General features: G+C 40.7%; 1 long non-coding RNA gene across 1 annotated transcript; it reads left to right on the plus strand.

Moving 5' to 3' along the window:
• Positions 1-1,210: 1,210 nt before the first annotated feature.
• Positions 1,211-16,623, plus strand: LOC110255509 (uncharacterized). Its single transcript, XR_002335921.2, has 5 exons — positions 1,211-1,325; positions 2,691-2,847; positions 11,147-11,248; positions 13,709-13,872; positions 16,499-16,623. It is a non-coding gene; the product is annotated as an uncharacterized LOC110255509 (long non-coding RNA).
• The last annotated feature ends 1,265 nt before the right edge of the window (positions 16,624-17,888 follow it).

Here is a 17,888-nt window from a genome sequence, read left to right on the forward strand (position 1 = left end):
TAATCAAATAAAAATTGTCTCACTGCTCTGGTGAACTCCCCCCACCCCCACCCCTTCCCGTGAGTGAAGGGTGGGGGCTAAATTACCACTCTGGGAGAATGGTGGGTGGCACTTCCTCAATTCAAAGGGAGAATGGTGTGCCCATTTACTAAGCCAAATTAGTGCTTTCAAATATGATGTGCAGAAACTATTTGCTTATTCATTAACTCTTTATTGCCTGTTATGTACCAAGAACTGTGCTAGGATACATCTTCCTGGGACTGTCCTCAAGAAGATATAATTCGGAGTTCCCGTCGTGGTGCAGTGGTTAACGAATCCGACTAGGAACCATGAGGTTGCGGGTTCGGTCCCTGCCCTTGCTCAGTGAGTTAACGATCCGGCGTTGCCGTGAGCTGTGGTGTAGGTTGCAGACGCGGCTCGTATCCAGCGTTGCTGTGGCTCTGGCGTAGACTGGTGGCTACAGCTCCAATTCAACCCCTGGCCTGGGAACCTCCATATGCCACAGGAGCGGCCCAAGAAATAGCAAAAAGACAAAAAAAAAAAAAAAAAAAAAGAAGATATAATTCAAGCCTAATTGGAGACAAAGGCCTGCAAACATATCTGCATTGCAGTGTGGTAAGTAAAAACCATACAGAAGGAGTTACCCTCGTCGCTTGGAGAATAGGGGATGTTTGGGATTGATTTTCCCGGCGACGTAAGAAGGGAGCAAAGAAGGACACTTATGCCTCCTAAATCATCTTGGAACTCTGAGAGCTGAACTGCAGCTGGTAACACCCAGGTCTCTCTTCCACAGATGAGCCAAACTGACCTCATCCGAACTCTGTCTTTCCAGGAAATTTTTATTTGTGCAGCACCCCACATCTTCTTACCTAGACTGCCACACAATCCATGCAACCAGCAGGCGTGGAACACTATCCTCCTGCAGGGGAGAGCCTTGCACTTCAGAGAAGTTAAATGATATATGCAGTTGATAAAGAGAATCAGGGGAGGGCCTTTGGGAACTTCTAAGCCCAGTTCCTTTCCCCAATTTGGTCTGCTCTAATTTGTGTTTCTGTAAATGTGGATTAGCTCATGCACAGCTGGCCGAAGAGAAACAATGTTGGTATAATGAGGAAATTGTGTTGGCTCATATGCAACTGATGCTCAGCAAAGGGACCTGGATTAATGCAAGTAGAATTATAATCTTCAGTGGGAGAGAAAGAAAACCCTTAGCTTGTTGCTATACTGGCAGCAGGAGCCCCTATCTGTTGTAGTTTTAAATATTCAAGATGGAGACTGACCCCCGGACCCCCATCGCAGGCTTGCAGGCTTCCAGTTCCCGGCAGGTTGTATTCTTCCCATGCCCATCTTCATGGCAGCTCCATGGCTCACACAGCCACTTCTCACTGCATTGTTTCATCTCTTTACAGGCTTGCTCTAATTTCCAGCATTTCCACTCTATTACTTTTGTGCAATTTTTATATCTAAGATGACAGCCTCCAGCCATACTGACTTGTCTACAGGGCAGTCCAATTTATCTCCCCAGCTACCAATGATGGTCATTTTTGTTGGTACTCTGGTTACAAAATTGAGTAGGTTTTGAAGGAACTGTTCCTAACTTTGTTTCCCCTTAGTCCTATTAATGTTTCTCATTAGTCCTCTCAGCTTCTTATATGGAATATGTATTTACTGTATTGAAAACTTTATCTATATTACCATGTGAGGTCATAACAAGTACAGGTAATGTAAACTCTGTCGTTGAGTTCTATTATTGCTCCCATTTTACAGAAACAAACAAACAGAGTCTGCGAGGTTTAGAAACATTTTCATGTGGCAGAATTGGAGTTGAAGCCAAGGTCTGCTTGACTATATTGAGATGTGTGGCTGGTGGCTACCATATTGGAGAGCACAGCTCTAGACCACTGTGCTCTGCTCCCTGGTGTCAGTTGTCTGAGTTTAATGGCCTTCTGGACTTGAAATTTCTAAAACTGTAATATAATGCCCAATGACTTGCCAATTGAGACTGCAGAATCAATGCTCAGGCTCCTAGAATGGTGGTTTATAAGGGACTTCTTGTTTTGTTCACATTTTTTGAAGTATTATGTTAGGATTTAAAAGAGTATTTGACTTCCTCCCTGTTATTTTCCCTCCCAAGGCCACATAGTTGGGGTTAGCTTGAAAAACAGAAAACTGGGAGTTAGGATATAGCAAAGTACAAGTATCAGAAAGACAATTTTATGAGAAAGGGCTAGATTTCTGTATGACCAAAGGGGCATGATTAGGAACCGTGGAGATGACCACAAGGATACCCATGGGTAAAGGACAGCTCTATGGGAAGAAAGGAGGCCAGCTTGGAAAGCATTAGACTCTGAGCAATGGAGCTTTTCATGCAAAGTCTAGACAGCAACTTGGTGGGCATATCATAAAGCCACCCCATGCACTGGAACATAATTGACCTACATTCTTACATCCCCAAGAGTCTGAGAGTTTGGAATAATAAAGTATGTTTTTAAACTTTGCGTGATTCTCCTCTAAAACTAAATTGAGGCCTCCATATATAGATTTTTGGCACCACGGTGAAGATATCTGTCTGGTCTAAATGTCCACCAGTCAATAAACTCCCTTGGGTGATGCCTACCAATGGGTGGAGCATGGATCTCTGCAAAAGAAAATAACAAGCCTTCTTGTTTTATTTTGGAAACATCCAAAAGGATCCTTTAGCCTTTGAGTTGATGTTGTGATGTCAAGACCATACTACCAAAATGAAATCTGCATTTTAGAAGATGTGTCATTGGTTTGTTATCAACTCATGAAAGCAGAACATGGTGGCAATCTAAGGATTATTTTCTTAAAAACAACAATGAGAAGGTAAGTATAAAAAATAATAAAACACCCAGTCAAGAAGAGCCTTGTAGTTATCTTAATGTTTATTACAAATCAGACCACAGTAGTCATTTAATAGACTCAGGATGACTTGATATACACTTTGGATAGATTAGGTCAGTGTTCCAAATACATATGAGTTGTTATGGATTGAAGTGCATTACTCTAAAGTGCATATGTTGAAGCCCTAAACCCCAAATACCTCAGAATGTGACTGTATTTGGAGATAGAGCCTTTAAAGAGGTAATTAAGTTAAAATGAAGCCATTAGAAAGGGCCCTAATCCAATCTGGCTAGTGTCCTTATAAGAAGAGGAGATTAGGATAACACCATGAATGCATGCATGCAGAGAAAGGGCCATGTGAGGACACAACAAGAAGGCAGCCACACAAGCCAAGAAGAAAAGCTGCAGGAGAAATCAATCACCCTCACATCTTGATCTTGGACTTTAAGCCCCCAGAACTGTAAAAATAAAATTCTGTGGTTGAAGCCACTTATTCTGTGGTATTTTTGCATGTCAGTCCCAGCAAACTAATACATGAATTTACCTGGGGATCTTCCTAAAATGCATATTCTGATTCAATAGGTTGTGGGTAGAGCCTGCATCTATATTTCTAACAAGCTCCCAGGTGATGCTGATGCTGGTCCAGGGATGACGCTTTGAGTAGCAAGCAACTGTTGGGTTGCAGCAACAATTTTATCCTGAAATCGCAATAACTTAACAAATTAAAGTTCACTTCTTACTATATATCTAAAGTGAGTGGGCTTGGGTGAGGCCATCCACAGAACCATTCAGAAATTTAAACTGACAATGACTTCACTACCTGGAATATTATTTGCTACCAAGTCAGGGAAAGAAGATGTTGAAAGGCTGCCTATGGACTCTTCATTATCTCAGCCTGAAGTGATGCACATAACTTCTGATAATATCCCACAGGCCAGATCTAATCATGTGATCTTGCCTAGGTACAGGAAGTCTGGGAACTGTAGTCTTCCTTGTGCCCTGGAATGAGAGGCTATCTGGATACCATTGAGAGTAATTCAACCACACTAGTAATTTCCACTTCACTTCCATTCTGATTTTACCTTTTCAGACATTTTGCTGCTATGCAAAAATACTGCTGAGTGGGAACAAGAACATACCTGAGTTTCCATTTGAGAAATGGAATGGTAGTATTTTCCCCTTACAATCCACTAAACTTTATTGTAAACACATCTTTGGGGTGGTGAATACTACCTACACCCACAAGATATTAAGGCTCTCTTTCCCTTGTGATGATCTCTTTCAGAGACCACTCAAGATGCAAATCACTGGGGAAAATGTTAAAGAGTTTAGCTGCTATTATTCTCAGTCCATGTACTCTTCTATGATATTTTATTTTTATTTTCTAAGATTTTTATTTTTTCCATTAGAGTTGATTTGCAATGTTCTGTCAATTTCTACTGTGATATTTTAGAAACGTAAACTTACATCTAGTTTTCCATTTCTTCAGATATACTGCACTCTGAAATATATTCCTAGAAGCTGTCTTTCAGATAATCAGGCTGATTGCAAGTCTTTGAAAGGTTTTAAAGTCTAATTAGCATAAAAGAAAGAGAAGGCCAACAAGGGTTTGATGCTGGCCCCTGACAGGTGTCTCAGCAAGATGAGAAGCTTAGAGATCAGAGTGTGGAAAAGTGTGCGAACATGAAGGCATGAGCATTAGGTACTGAGGACCACTTTTTAAAGACTCCTCTCTAAAAAGAAGGAATAATAGTATCCTAGTCTAGGCCATAAAACAAGTCTCGGTCAATTTAAAGGAATGACATTATGCAGAAGATGTTCTCTGACAACAAAGTATTAAATTACAGTATTAAATCAACATAAGCAAACTATCTGTAAATTATCCAAATATCTGCAAAATTAAAAATACACTAGTACATAATGTATGAACCAAAGAATCCTGAGACATTAGAAAATATTTTGATTACCCATGACATTTTTCACAGAACTAGAACAAACAATCCAAAAATTTATATGGAACCATAAAAGACCCAGAATTGCCAAAGAAAACAAGCAGTAGGCATAACTCTCCCAGACTTAAGACAATACTACAAAGCTACAGTAATCAAGACAGTATGGTACTGGTACCAAAACAGAAATACAGACCAGTGGAACAGAATGAGAGTCCAGAAATAAAGCAGGTTAGAAGGAAATATTTAGGTTCCAGCAACTTTATAAGAAAAGAATAAATGTATAAAATCAATGATTTATGGTCAGCCTTTTGTAACTAGAAAAAGAGAAAATTAAACCCAAAGTTAAATTTTAAAAAGGAAATTCTAAAAATAAGTGTGGAAATAAATGAAATAGAAAACACATGAGCAATAGAGGAAACAAAGTTAAAGCTTGTTCTGTGAAAAGATCAGAATAATTAATTAAACCTTAGTTAGAATGATCAAGTCAAAAAGAGAGAAAAAGAATTACCAGTTTCAGGAATGAAAGAAGAGTTATCATGATATATTCTATAGACATGAAAACAATAATAAGAGAACATTTTAAATAAGTTTCAGAATTACCAGTTACAGGAATGTAATATACTGTGATGTATATTCCACAGTTATGAGAATACTATAATTTTATACGAATTAATTTGACAGCTTAGATAAAATGAATGCATTTTTTAAACACATTTTTATCAAAATTTACATAATAAGAAATAGGAAGTCTGAATAGCCTGTAGCTGCTAAAGACATAGATTTAACTTAAAACATTTTCAGAAAGAAAACTCCAGGCTCGGATGACTCCACTGGTGAATTCTATCAAGTATTTAAGGAAGAAATGATACCACTACTGTACAATCTCTTTCAGAAAATAGAGGCAAGAGCAGTCCCCAGTTCATTTAATGAGGCTAGTATTACACTGATATCAAAAACAGATAAGGTGGAGTTCCCGTCGTGGCGCAGTGGTTAAGGAATCCGACTAGGAACCATGAGGTTGCGGGTTCGGTCCCTGCCCTTGCTCAGTGGGTTAACGATCCGGCATTGTCGTGAGCTGTGGTGTAGGTTGCAGACGCGGCTCGGATCCTGCGTTGCTGTGGCTCTGGCGTAGGCCGGTGGCTACAATTCCTATTCGACCCCTAGCCTGGGAACCTCCATATGCCGCGGGAGTGGCCCAAGAAATAGCAACAACAACAACAGACAAAAGACAAAAAAAAAAAAAAAACAGATAAGGTGACTAGAACAAAATAACAGAAAATACCCCTTCTGGATACAGACACAAAAATCCATAAGAAAATATTAACAAATAAAATTTAGCAATGTATAAAAACAATATTTCACCAAATGGGGCTTATCACAAGATTGCAAGATTGGCTTAATGTCCCAAACTTAATTATTAATCCATAATATTAAGAAATTAATGGAAAAGAATTCTATGATCATCTAAATAGATGCAGAAAAAGCATTTGACAAAATGCAACCCGTGATTAAAAAAACTCTCAGCAAACTAGGAATAGAAGGGAATTTCCTCAACCTAATCACTATGAAAATCCCAGAGCTGGAATTCGCTTGTGGCACAATGGGTTAAGGACCTGGCATTGTCACTGCAGTGGCTCAAGTCACTGCTGTGGCACAGTTTTGATCCCTGACCTGGGAACTTTCACATACCATGGGCGCGACCAAAACAAAACAAAACCAAACCAAAAACCAGAGCTAACATCATACCAATGATGAAATATGGGAGACTTTCCTACTAAGAATGGGAACAAGACAAGAATGTATTGTCGCATCACCATATACAACATTGTATATGGATGCTTTGGCCATTGAAATGATCGGAGAAAGGTAAAAAGTGTACAGTTTGGAAAGGAGGAAGTATAACTCTCTTCACAGGTGACAAGAAAAATCCTAAGGAATATATGAAAACCCACTCACACAACACCAAGTACGAGAACTGATGAGTAAATTTAGCAAAGTTGCTGGAAATTGGAAGTCACTAAATCAGTTGTATTTCCACAGTCTATCAGTGAACAATTGGAAAATAAAATATAAAACTCAACTGGCAATGGCATTCAAAAACATGAGATACCTGGAGATAAATTTAAAGAAAGGCATGTGAGACCTCATCACAGAAGACTATGAAACATTGCTGAGAAGAATTAAAGAAAATCTAAATAAGGGGAAATATATAGCCTATTCATGGATAGACAAACTCCAAACTGTTAAGATGTCAATTCTCCCTGAAGTGATCAAAAGGGTCAAGGCAATTCCAGTGAAAAATCTAAGCAGAAATTGACAAGCCAACTATAAAGTTCATATGGAAACGCAAAGGACCAACAATGGCCAAAACATTTTTAAAAAGTCAATACTACTCAAAAGTGATAGTAATCAGGGCAATGAGTATTTTTTGTTAAAGGATAGACAAATCTAGAAATGGAACAAACAGAGTACAACCATTTATCCATATATATATGGCCTTATATTTGGATATATATATGGCCAAATGCTTTCAATAAAGCACAAAAGCAATGCAGCGAGAATGGAAAGTCTTTTAGACAAATGGTTCTAGAACAATTGCCTATTCATATGACAAACAAAAACACTGATATCTACCTCATACCAAACACAAAAATTAATCTGAGATGGATCACAGACTAAACATAAAAACCAATAATGTTTCTAGAAGAAAGCAGAAGAATATCTTTGTAACCTTAGAATAAGCAAAGATTTCTTAAATAGGAACTAGAAAGCAATAATTATAAAATGGAAACAAGGATAAATTGGACTTCATCAAAATTAAAAACATTATTATGAAAATAAATAAAGAAGCTCTGGACTATGAGAAATATCCAGAATACAAATATTTAACAAAGGACTTATATCCAGAATTTACAAAGGACTTATATATCTCAATAATAAAAATAGAAATGAACAAAGATAGACATTAGACTTAAGTAGACACTTCAAAAAGGAGGAGATACAAATCACCACATGAAAAAGCCTCAAAATTATTAGTCGTTAGGTAAATGCATGTTAAATCACAATGAGATACCTTTACAGACTCACTGAAAAGGCTCAATTTAAGAAGTCTGACAGCACCAAGTGTTGGTGAGAATAAGGAGCAACCAGAACTTTCGTATATTTCTTGTTGGTGTGTAAAATGGTACAACTCTTCGGGGAAACTATATGACAGTTTGTTATTAAGTTAATTATACATTTATCTTATGACCAAGCAATGCCATTGCTTACTTACCCAAGAGAAATAAAAACATCCCCAGAAAAAGATTTGTCCATGAAAGTTCACAGCTTTTCTCATTATTGTCAAAACCTGGAAGCAACCCAAATGCCCAAAATCAGAAGAATGGATAGACAAATCATGGTATAGTCATACAACAGAATATGCTTCAGCATTAAAAAAAACAACCAGCTAATAATGTACAATGATATGGATAAATCTCAAAAACGTTACGTTGAGTGAAAGAAGCCAGACACAGAAGAATGGATCCTGAATGGTTCCATGTATATGGATTTCTAGAAAAGGTATACATACATGGTGAGAGAAATCAGAGCAGTGACTATGAGTGGCCTGGAGGAAGTGAGTGTACCTTGGGGAGGGCAATAGGGAGTTTTTCAGGATATTGGAGGCATTCTGTATCTTAACAGCTGTGTGGACTATCCAGATGCAATCGTTTGTTAAAAAAAAAAAAAAATTATCACCAAAGATTTGTATAGTACACTGTATGTAAATTGTACCTCCAAGAAATTTTATTAAGCTAGTAAATAGCAGGAGGTGTTCTGTCTTTAGGTTTATAGTCCTCCTGAGTGCATTTTAAAAGGAGTAGCTTAGGAGGACCCTTAGCAGAACTTTTCAGTTCTAACCTTCATTTGCTTAGGACAGAACTGTCCAGAGAACATGGTGAATTGAAGGTGCTTTCATCCCACCTTCTTGTCCCAGAATGTGATCACCCTGTTAGCTGGATCTAAGTAAAACCAGAACCCAGGTTTCTGAGATAAAGGCCAGAATGAACTTCAAGAATGATTATTGGTTTTATTACTGGAAACCTCTTTTAAATAAAAAAATTATTGAGGTCTAGTTCATTTTTAATCTTGTGTTAATTTCTATTGCATAGCAAAGTGACTCAGTTATACATATAAATTATATATACTATATATTATTCTTCATATTATTTTTCAATATGGTTAACCACAAGATATTGTATAGTAGGACCCTGTTGTTTCTCACAGGATTTTGAATATAGTTCCCTGTGCAATATAGTAGGACCTTGTGGTTTATCCATTCCTTATATATTAGTTTATATCTGCTGATCCCAAACGCCCATCTCATCCCTCCCCCCATCCTTGGCAACCACAAGTCTGTTCTCTATGTCTGTGAGTATGTTTCTCTTTCATAGGTAAGTTCATTTGTGCCGTATTTTAATAGTGATTGGTTTTAGAGTAGGACAGACCAGGATTTGATTCTTCTGGGACAAACAACCTCATTTGTCCTGAGTCTTGACTTCCAGTTTCGTAAAATGAAGAGAATTATCCCAGAGTTCCTGCCGTGGTGCAGCGGAGAAGAATCCGACTAGGAACTATGAGGTTGTACATTCAATCCCTGGCCTCGCTCAGTGGTTAAGGATCCAGCATTGCCATGAGCTGTGGTGTAGGTCACAGACACGGCTCAAGATTTGACGTTGCTGTGGCTGTGGCGTAAGCCGGCAGCTACAGTTCTGATTCGACCCCTAGCCTGGGAACCTCCATATGCTGTTGGTGCAGCCCTAAAAAGCAGAAAAAAAAGAAAAAAAAAAGTATAGAGAGAATTATCCTTGGCTTGAATGTTACTGTGAGGAATAGTGCCCAGATGTCTCCTTTGGTCGCTTACGGGAAGTCTTTCCCTATTTGCCTGACTCTCACAAACCAGCCGCCTTCCCAGTTTACCATGTTTATGGTACTTTATCTAAACACCCATGATAGATGTAATTTTGTATTTACTTGTGTGAACATGTGACTAATGTCACCCCCGGACCCCTTCCCTGGTCCCAGACTATAAGCGACTTCAGGGTAAGAAGCAGCCTGGTACATAGAAGGTAAGCAATAAATATTTTCTGGACAAGTGACTCAGAAAAGCAAGTGAAACTGTGATACTCTGCCATCCATGCTCCCACTCATCCTCTAATTCCAAATACAGGCCTCCCACCCCCAGAATGCCTTTGGGAGCTCCCCCCGCCATCCTTTGTTACCTTTCCAAGTTCACTAGTACCAGCCTCATTGTATAGTGTGTAGAGGAAGGGAGTGGAGGAGGCAGGTGTTTGGGCAGCAAGGGGATTTGTCTCAATGGCAACCTCAGAGCAATAACCTGCCCTCAAGGAACCCTGCAGTGGGAGCTCTGACCCAGTGATTAAGAAAGCAGCAGCCCTCTTTATTCTCTCTTAAGAACCTTTACACTGGAGGGCACTCCAGGCCGCCTATCAAGCTTTCCATCAAGGCTTGGGGGTTTCATGTTTATCTGTGTTATTCACATGTTGAACTTGCACCACCTCCCTGAGTGTCCTCAGGAGCTTTGGTTGTGAAACTCTCCTATCTTTTGGCAAGATTTGCCTTGTTAAAAGAGGCAACATAGGAATATATTGTTACTCTGCCTTCACTGCTGCCTTTTTTTTTTTTTTTTTATCTTATTCTCTGCCTTCGAAAGCCTGAAGAGAAAGTATTTTTACAATCCCATGGACTAGGGGATGCTTATAACACCAGACAGTCCTCTTAGAGTATCCACCACCGGATTTCGGGTTCAGAAGTTCAAATATATTTAGATGGAAATATATTTACTTATTTTTTCTTAATTTTTTATTTTGAAATAATTGTACATTCACAAGCAGATGCAAAAAAAAAAAAAAAAGTACAGAAAGGTCCCATGTGCCCTTCACTCTAATGTTTTTATTTAGAAGTATAATGCATAAGCGTTATAATATTCAAAGGGTACAAAAGTGTATAAAGTGCAAGTTCCTCCCCATTTATAACTGAGTCAATATTCGAGCATTTTTCTATGCATAAATGAATATACAAATACGATTGAATTGTTTATCAAAAAATGGGATAACACTATCCAGCCACCTCCTTTTCTTTACCAGAATCTAAGTAAAAAATCTTCCCCTGTCAGTGTCCAGAGCTTTTGCACATTCTGGTAAATAGCTACATAAAAAGAGAAAATATTTCAAACACTTAGAAAATGTGGCATTTGGGGGGAAATTTACTTGAGGAGGGTTAGTAAGAATAAGCACACTTCAATTCCAGAATCACTTTTTTTTTTTAAGGCATTTCCAGAAAAGAAAGAGGGGGAGAGCACAAATTATTCCTGGTTTCAATCAAATTATCCTTCTTTGGAAACGAACACCTGTCTTCAGGAAAAGCTGCAGGTGGGTCATTACTGGTATGTCTCCAACTTTAATAACCAGTTGTTTCTATTCATGCACCCAATCTCCTTGTTTGGACAGGCAAGAACTCTGCTTCTTTGTTTCAAATATGGCCTTTTATAGGCCCTGGGAACTATGTCTAGTCACTTATGATAGAGCATGATAATGTGAGAAAAAAGAATCTATACATGTATGTGTAACTAGGTCACCTTGCTATACAGTATCAAACTGACAGAATACTGTAAACCAGCTATAATGGAAAACATAAAAATCATTATAAAAAAAATGGCCTTTTGTCCAGCTTACTGGACAGGGCTCTGGGCATCCCTTTGGGAGTCATTAGAGATGGGTGAGAGCAGTTAAGCTCAGGTCTGGAAGACCCAGTGGGAAGGTACCCGGAAGCCATGATGGTGGGGATTGGGGTCCTCCCAAGTGAAGGGTCATGCCCCCTGGCACGGGATGGGCTCAGTCTGGGCTTTCTCCGAGAGGAGATGCTCAGGGGCTGCCCACCCGCTTCTAACAGCATTGCCAGGACGGGACTTTAAAGGTACAGCACTATGGATGGCAGCCAGTCACTTGGACAGGCTCAGGTAGGAAGAGGTGGCCCCCAGGGCAGGAAACCCTCTCAAAATTGCAGTGTATGATGACAGCCCTTGAGCGTGAGGGGAAATAGCTTGTAAAAGGACCACAGGTCTACCCCTGAGTCCTCACAGAGGGTAGAAAGCTATGATTGCTCCCCTCCAAGCGGAAGCAGAATGACTTAATATTCCTTTGCCTCATCCCCCCTCACGGCTGCACATTCCCGTCTCTGTTGCCCTCAGCTGACCCCGGTCCCTGCAGAAAGCTTACCGAACTTTTCTGACCTGAGCCCAGCTTTTTCCGCCAGGTCTAGGTAAATGTTTGGAGAATGTGTCTGACCCTTCCAAACAGGTTCTTAGTGGAAAATATTCACTTCCTACTATGAGCTGGATTTGCAGTTCCTCATGCTTTTCCATTCTGGATCCACCAGGCCCCCAAGCCTGGACCCCAGGTGGTATTGCAGACTCTCCCATTGGCCCAGACACCCAAGACCTGCTCTTCTGTTCTCCATAATAACCCCACCCACATCACCACTGTATGAGTTAAGCCATTCATTTGACAAATATTTGAGTGTTTGTGCAACAGCTCCTGGACATGGGTGATGTATAAACTCAGACCTCCCTCACTAGCCTTGCCCTTTCAGAGCCAGGATTTAGAAGACTAAAGTGTTTTTTGCTTTTTTTTTTTTTTTAATTCTTTGGAAGATATTTTATTGTATTTCCTCTTTCAGATTCTTTTCCCATATAGATTCCCAGAATACTGGGTAGAGTTCTTTGTGCTATACAGCAGGTCCCTGTTGGCCAATCATTCCACATACCTCAGTGTGCATGTGTCTATCAGTTTTCCCCAGGTCTTCTCACTGGGAAAAACTTTATATTTATAGCTCTTAATATATTTACCTTTTAAAATATTTATATATGAAATTATACACATTATGTATAATATTTATGTAAATTTTTATATAATTTTATATTATATATTTATAACATAATACATAAATAATATTTTTAAATACTTATAATAGATAAATATATATTATATAAATATAAAGATTTGTATCTATAAAATATATTTTTTAATCTCTCCTTTTTTGGGAGGTGGAAGGAGTTGTTTCTTCCTTTCTCATGACTCCTTAATTATTAACTATGATTTTTGGGTCAAATTATGGGCCTCTGTCTCCTTATCTATATATAAAGTGTAATGGCAACAAGCATACACATACGTCTGATCCACTAGGCACGATGTTAAACACTGAATTTATAGTAATTGCTGGAATTCTCATGTCAATTACAAGGTGCTTTATTGTTACAAATTCCTTTTCCCAGATGAGAACACTGAGGCAAAGATGTTAATCAACTGGCCTCAGGTTACAGGACTTGTAGGTAATAAGGCTGTGATTTGAATTCTGGCCACGAGGCTTCAGCACCCTTAACCTCACCCCAGGCTGCTTCTCAATGAGGAGAAACTCAAAAGCAGTGCCAGGAATAGTAGCTTGTCTGCACATGTCAGTGTCCCCTGCTTCAACTCTGGGATGATCCCTAAGTTATAAGCCAGTGAGGAAAAAAATCAAAGAAATCAAAGTAGTAATTGGTGATTGATTGATGCCTTTGGGCTAAATATCTGGCTTTTCCTAAGCTTGCTTTTACTGAGTGTAGAAACTGGGGGAGGTGGCTACTGGCAGCGTGGCTGGAAACAAAGACTGGGGGTCAGGGAGAGAAACCTGGGCAGGGACAAATGCCATAGAAAGAGGAATTTGAGGGGAAAAGCCTGATATTTGACGAATTGGGGGGATTTAAACCAGGTGGAATGTAACACTCTACTTACCTCCCCACAAATCTTCCCCATTAGCCATTAGTGCTTTATACATGTTTTTTTATCATTTAGCTAGCTTCTCAACCTGAGTCAGGTGAGATTAATTCAGCTAATGAATCCAATCAACTGACTCCTACCTGTGATCCCGCTTGCCTGATCTCTTAGTGTGTGGACCACATCCATCAGGCGCTCAGAAGTTTCACTCTCAGTACAAGACACCTTCCTGGACCCTGATGGTGAGTGGTCAACCCCCGGGCATGTGTTTTGTAAATACGGCCCCAGTTCTGAGTTGATTCCCTCTCTACATGTGCCAGAGCTCCCGGGATTCCTGTTTTGGGGCATTCCCCAGCTGCACCAGGGAAGCACGCAGATGAGTTATTTCTACCCCATCTCTGTCTCCACGGTTCACACATTTGTAGAGGGAGATGCCGCAGCCTCTCCCCCATGCGTTATCTCTCTTCGCTTCCCACTGGTGTTGTCAGGTCATCAAAGGAGGTGTCCCCACAGTGACAATGACAACGGACATGTGAAGCCTGTGCATTAGCCGTGCAATGTACTAGGATTAAGAGGGGCTTCTGAGGCAGACGGCAGAGGGTTGGTAGCAAACCAGCACCTCAAAATCAGGCTCTGCCTGGCAAGAGCCCTTTGACCCTAGTGAAGCGGAAAAAGGTAGATGTAGGAATTACTAGCAGAGGTGGACTGATCGCAGGGGAGAGGGAGGAAGCCACAGAAGCCACACCAGCCTCACATCCAGTCCCAGAAGCTGGTCAGAAAGAGGGCTCTGGAAATGCATGTGGAATGAGGTCCTGGGTTCCAGGGAACTGCTGGCTCAGAGCCACCAGAGGAAACACCTGCCTGGGCCCATCCCTTCCCCTCAGTCCTGCCTGTCAGGAGTTTGGGTGAATTCAGCTGCGAGATGAATGGGCTGCAGACTTTACCTCATTCACTCTGCAGCCCCAGTGTCCACAACAGGATGCCTGACACGTAAAAGGCTGTCCAGCAGTGCTGCTGTTAGCTCAGAAAATTAAAGAAACCATGATTACCACTCCCGGGCTTATTACCCAGTCATTGTTCAAAATTAAAGAAAAAAATAAGAGGCGAAGAATGCGATGGGGAAAGAGAGGAGGAAAAAAGTAGTCTGTGGGATCATGGGATCCTCCAAAGGCAGTGGCCTGGGTGGGGCATTCCTGTCTCCCGCCCACCCTTCTGAGAATAAGCACAACCAACATGAGGAGGAAGAAACCAGAGCTGGGGGCCAGGAGAGGATCAGCCAGGGCTGTGAAGGGCAGGTTATTTTGCTGTCAGCCCAGAGGCCAGCCACCGTAAGCTCCTGTCCCGTCTGAGACTGTGGCTGACAGGCCTCCCCAGTGAATATAAAAATACCCGAAGGACGGGGGCTCTTCACAGCAGTCGATTTTCCTCTTTGAAGTTCACAGGCCGAAACAAGTTGCCTTTGCAGCCTCACACAAACCTCATGCAGAGAAAAGAAAACGCCGGTAATGCAGCATTTTTTCCCCCTTCACTATATTCTGAATCAAATAGGAGTTTGTCCTTTTAAATTGTCAGCAGCAAATGTAAATTCTAAGCCTAAAAATCATTCGGAGAATACTAGCCATGCACATTGGAGAGAAAAATGACAAAATGTCGTAAGAGGGGTGGCTTGGGTTTGGGGTTGTGTTGCAGGGAACTCAGAAATCGGTGTGACCACTCATAGGGGTCTCTTTGCCTTTTGGGGTTTTAGCAAAAGCAAGGGTAGGAATCCATCTGCTTGACCTGGTCTGAATTTCTAACCGTATGACTCCTTTCAGATTCTCCCTGAAGCATTCCAATTTTTTTTTGCTCTTTAGAAAAGAAGAAAGGCTATTCAGAGCAAGTGGTTTTATTAGTAAAAGTTGGTTCCTGCTTTCTGTGTGTGCTCATTGGAAGAACTAAGTCTAAGTTCAGGATGAAGCTTTTGCTTCATGATTGGTGCCAGGGAGAAATAAATGATTGTCCTTGCAAGGGTAGGACAGAGAAGGACCAAGCAAGGAATTAAGTCTATAGTTGGAATTAGGGACAAACTCTGCCCTTCACTTCTCATTTTTACCAGGTCTTCCTAGATGAAGAAAATAACCTTGCTAGGCAATCTTGCAAAGGGGGAGAAACCCTGGGCCTGATGCCTCCTGTTGAGGAAACTTGTTCTCAAGGCTGATTTATCTTTGCAGACGGCAGGGCTCTTCTTGAACAGAGATTTCAAAGAGTTAAACTGCTTCCATATGTCCAGCATAAGAATGGAGTTTGTAGCCTTTGGCAACCTCGGCTGAATCCAGCTGCAGCTGCTACCTGTGTGTTCCACAGTATGTGTGTGTGTGTGGTGTGTTGGTGTTCACACACACACACCAGCACACCCGTGTGTGCAGCGACATCTGAACCATGTTCCGACTGTGTCAATGAAACTGTTATGTCTTTGTTGGGGGAGATATTAATTCTGAGCAATTACGGCGCCCTCTCCCCCTCCCTCCCTCCCACCCCCTTCTCCTCCCTTCATCTGCTCAGCAAGGACCATGGACCATGTCAAACAATATACAACAGAGAAGAATGCAAATAAACTTTAGTCTGCATAGCCCAGCAAAGCAGTTAGCCGCCCACTTGCAAGATACTTAACTCTTGTACACATGATACACAAAGAACGCTAGCTACTTTCACCAATCCCTTTAGACCGAAAAAAAAAAAAAAAAAAGCAAAAGAACTGATCCTTGTCTCTCTATCTGTGAGGTTGCAGTAGTTCCTCCTGCTAATAAAGGAGCTTTTCCCATGATGCAGTGTGATAAGGATTGGCCTACATGTAGTCCAGAAAGCTACCGCCGATGTTTCCTTGATTAGGTGTCTTATCTTGCATTGAGCTGCATCTGATGAAGATTGCTGACAGCATAATGGCTGGGAAAACATCGGACAGCTCCATAAAATGGCAGCTATGTTATGACATGTCAGCCAGGACCTGGTGGATGGTAAGTTTTGGTGTAATCTCATTTTTTTTTCACCCCCTCCTAAACTTCCTCCCCCCTCCCTGCTTTATTGTTCCATGCACGTGTTAGAAAGTTCCCTGCCGGCGGAAAGTTCAAGCTGAAGTTGTGGGAGCCTGGGGTAGGAGATAGGATTTCCCTGCTATTGTGGCCAGGGACATAGGCCTTCTTTTTTTTTTTTGAAAAGGCAGTGTGAGTTTTTGTTCACTTTTGGAAAAAAAAGCAAAATGCAAATGGTACAGTTGGCCCCAGACTGGCTGGTGTGAAATGTATGGACGGTGGGGGGGGGGGCAGTCAGTGGGGGACTGGAGCCTTCTTGGCTAATTGTTCTTGCATTAGTCTTAAAACAGGGTAATGTACTTCTTTCTTCAGCTTCTCTGAATAATGATTTAGATAGTGTATTGTATCATGTTGTGTGCGGTTCCCTCATCAGTATGCGACTGTCCCCCACACTTCGCCTTAATTTGGAATCCACCTCCCTTTCAATGAATACTGTAACTGGAGCAACCACTGATTACTATGCCACTCAGCGTAATTAAATTTAGTTAATGAGGATATGCATATTCAGTTCATTATTTTTCTTTGCTCAGGCAAATGTGTGTGGGTTTGTTGTTGCTGGGTTTTTTTTTTTTTTTTTTTTTTTAATCTCCATATTTGTCCAGCTGCAAATTTGGGGAAGAGGAAAAACAGCATAAAAATTCAGGACATTGATGAATCCTGTGATTCAACTTTAAAAATAATCTTGGGAGGAGAGAAGTCGTAACTTTCTTGAATCAGAATGCTGCGTTTCAACGCTCTGGTTTTGAGGAAAGAAAACCTTTCAGATCAAAAAACTGCTACATGAAAATTTTCGGTCTACTCATTTCTCCTGTGTGGACAATGGTCTCTTGTAGGCAATAGTCGTGACATGAATGGGGAAACCTGCAGGCAAGCGTTCCTCTATGAATATTAAGTTCATCCTTGGGTTAATTCACCTCAGTGTTTATTGTCTTTTCTTCTTTTCTTTCCTTTTCTTTCTTTCTTTCTTTCTTTCTTTCTTTCTTTCTTTCTTTCTTTCTTTCTTTCTTTCTTTCTTTCTTTCATTTCGTGACGGCTCTTGCTTGCTGGCTTTGATAATTATTATGCTTACTGCCAGGGCTGTTTTCTCTCAATTAGTACAGTGTGAGACAATGGGCACTTTATTCTAGTGGGAAGGGGTATGGCCAGCCCAGCCCTGGTGGTCAGCCCCGTCCCCAGTGCCCAGACAGAAG

The sequence above is a fragment of the Sus scrofa genome, chromosome 1 (genome assembly GCF_054392235.1).
Source record: "Sus scrofa isolate SSC_HxYL_T2T_F1_AM1 chromosome 1, Sscrofa_HxYL_maternal_Yorkshire_Landrace_v2.0, whole genome shotgun sequence".
Lineage (NCBI taxonomy): Eukaryota > Metazoa > Chordata > Mammalia > Artiodactyla > Suidae > Sus > Sus scrofa.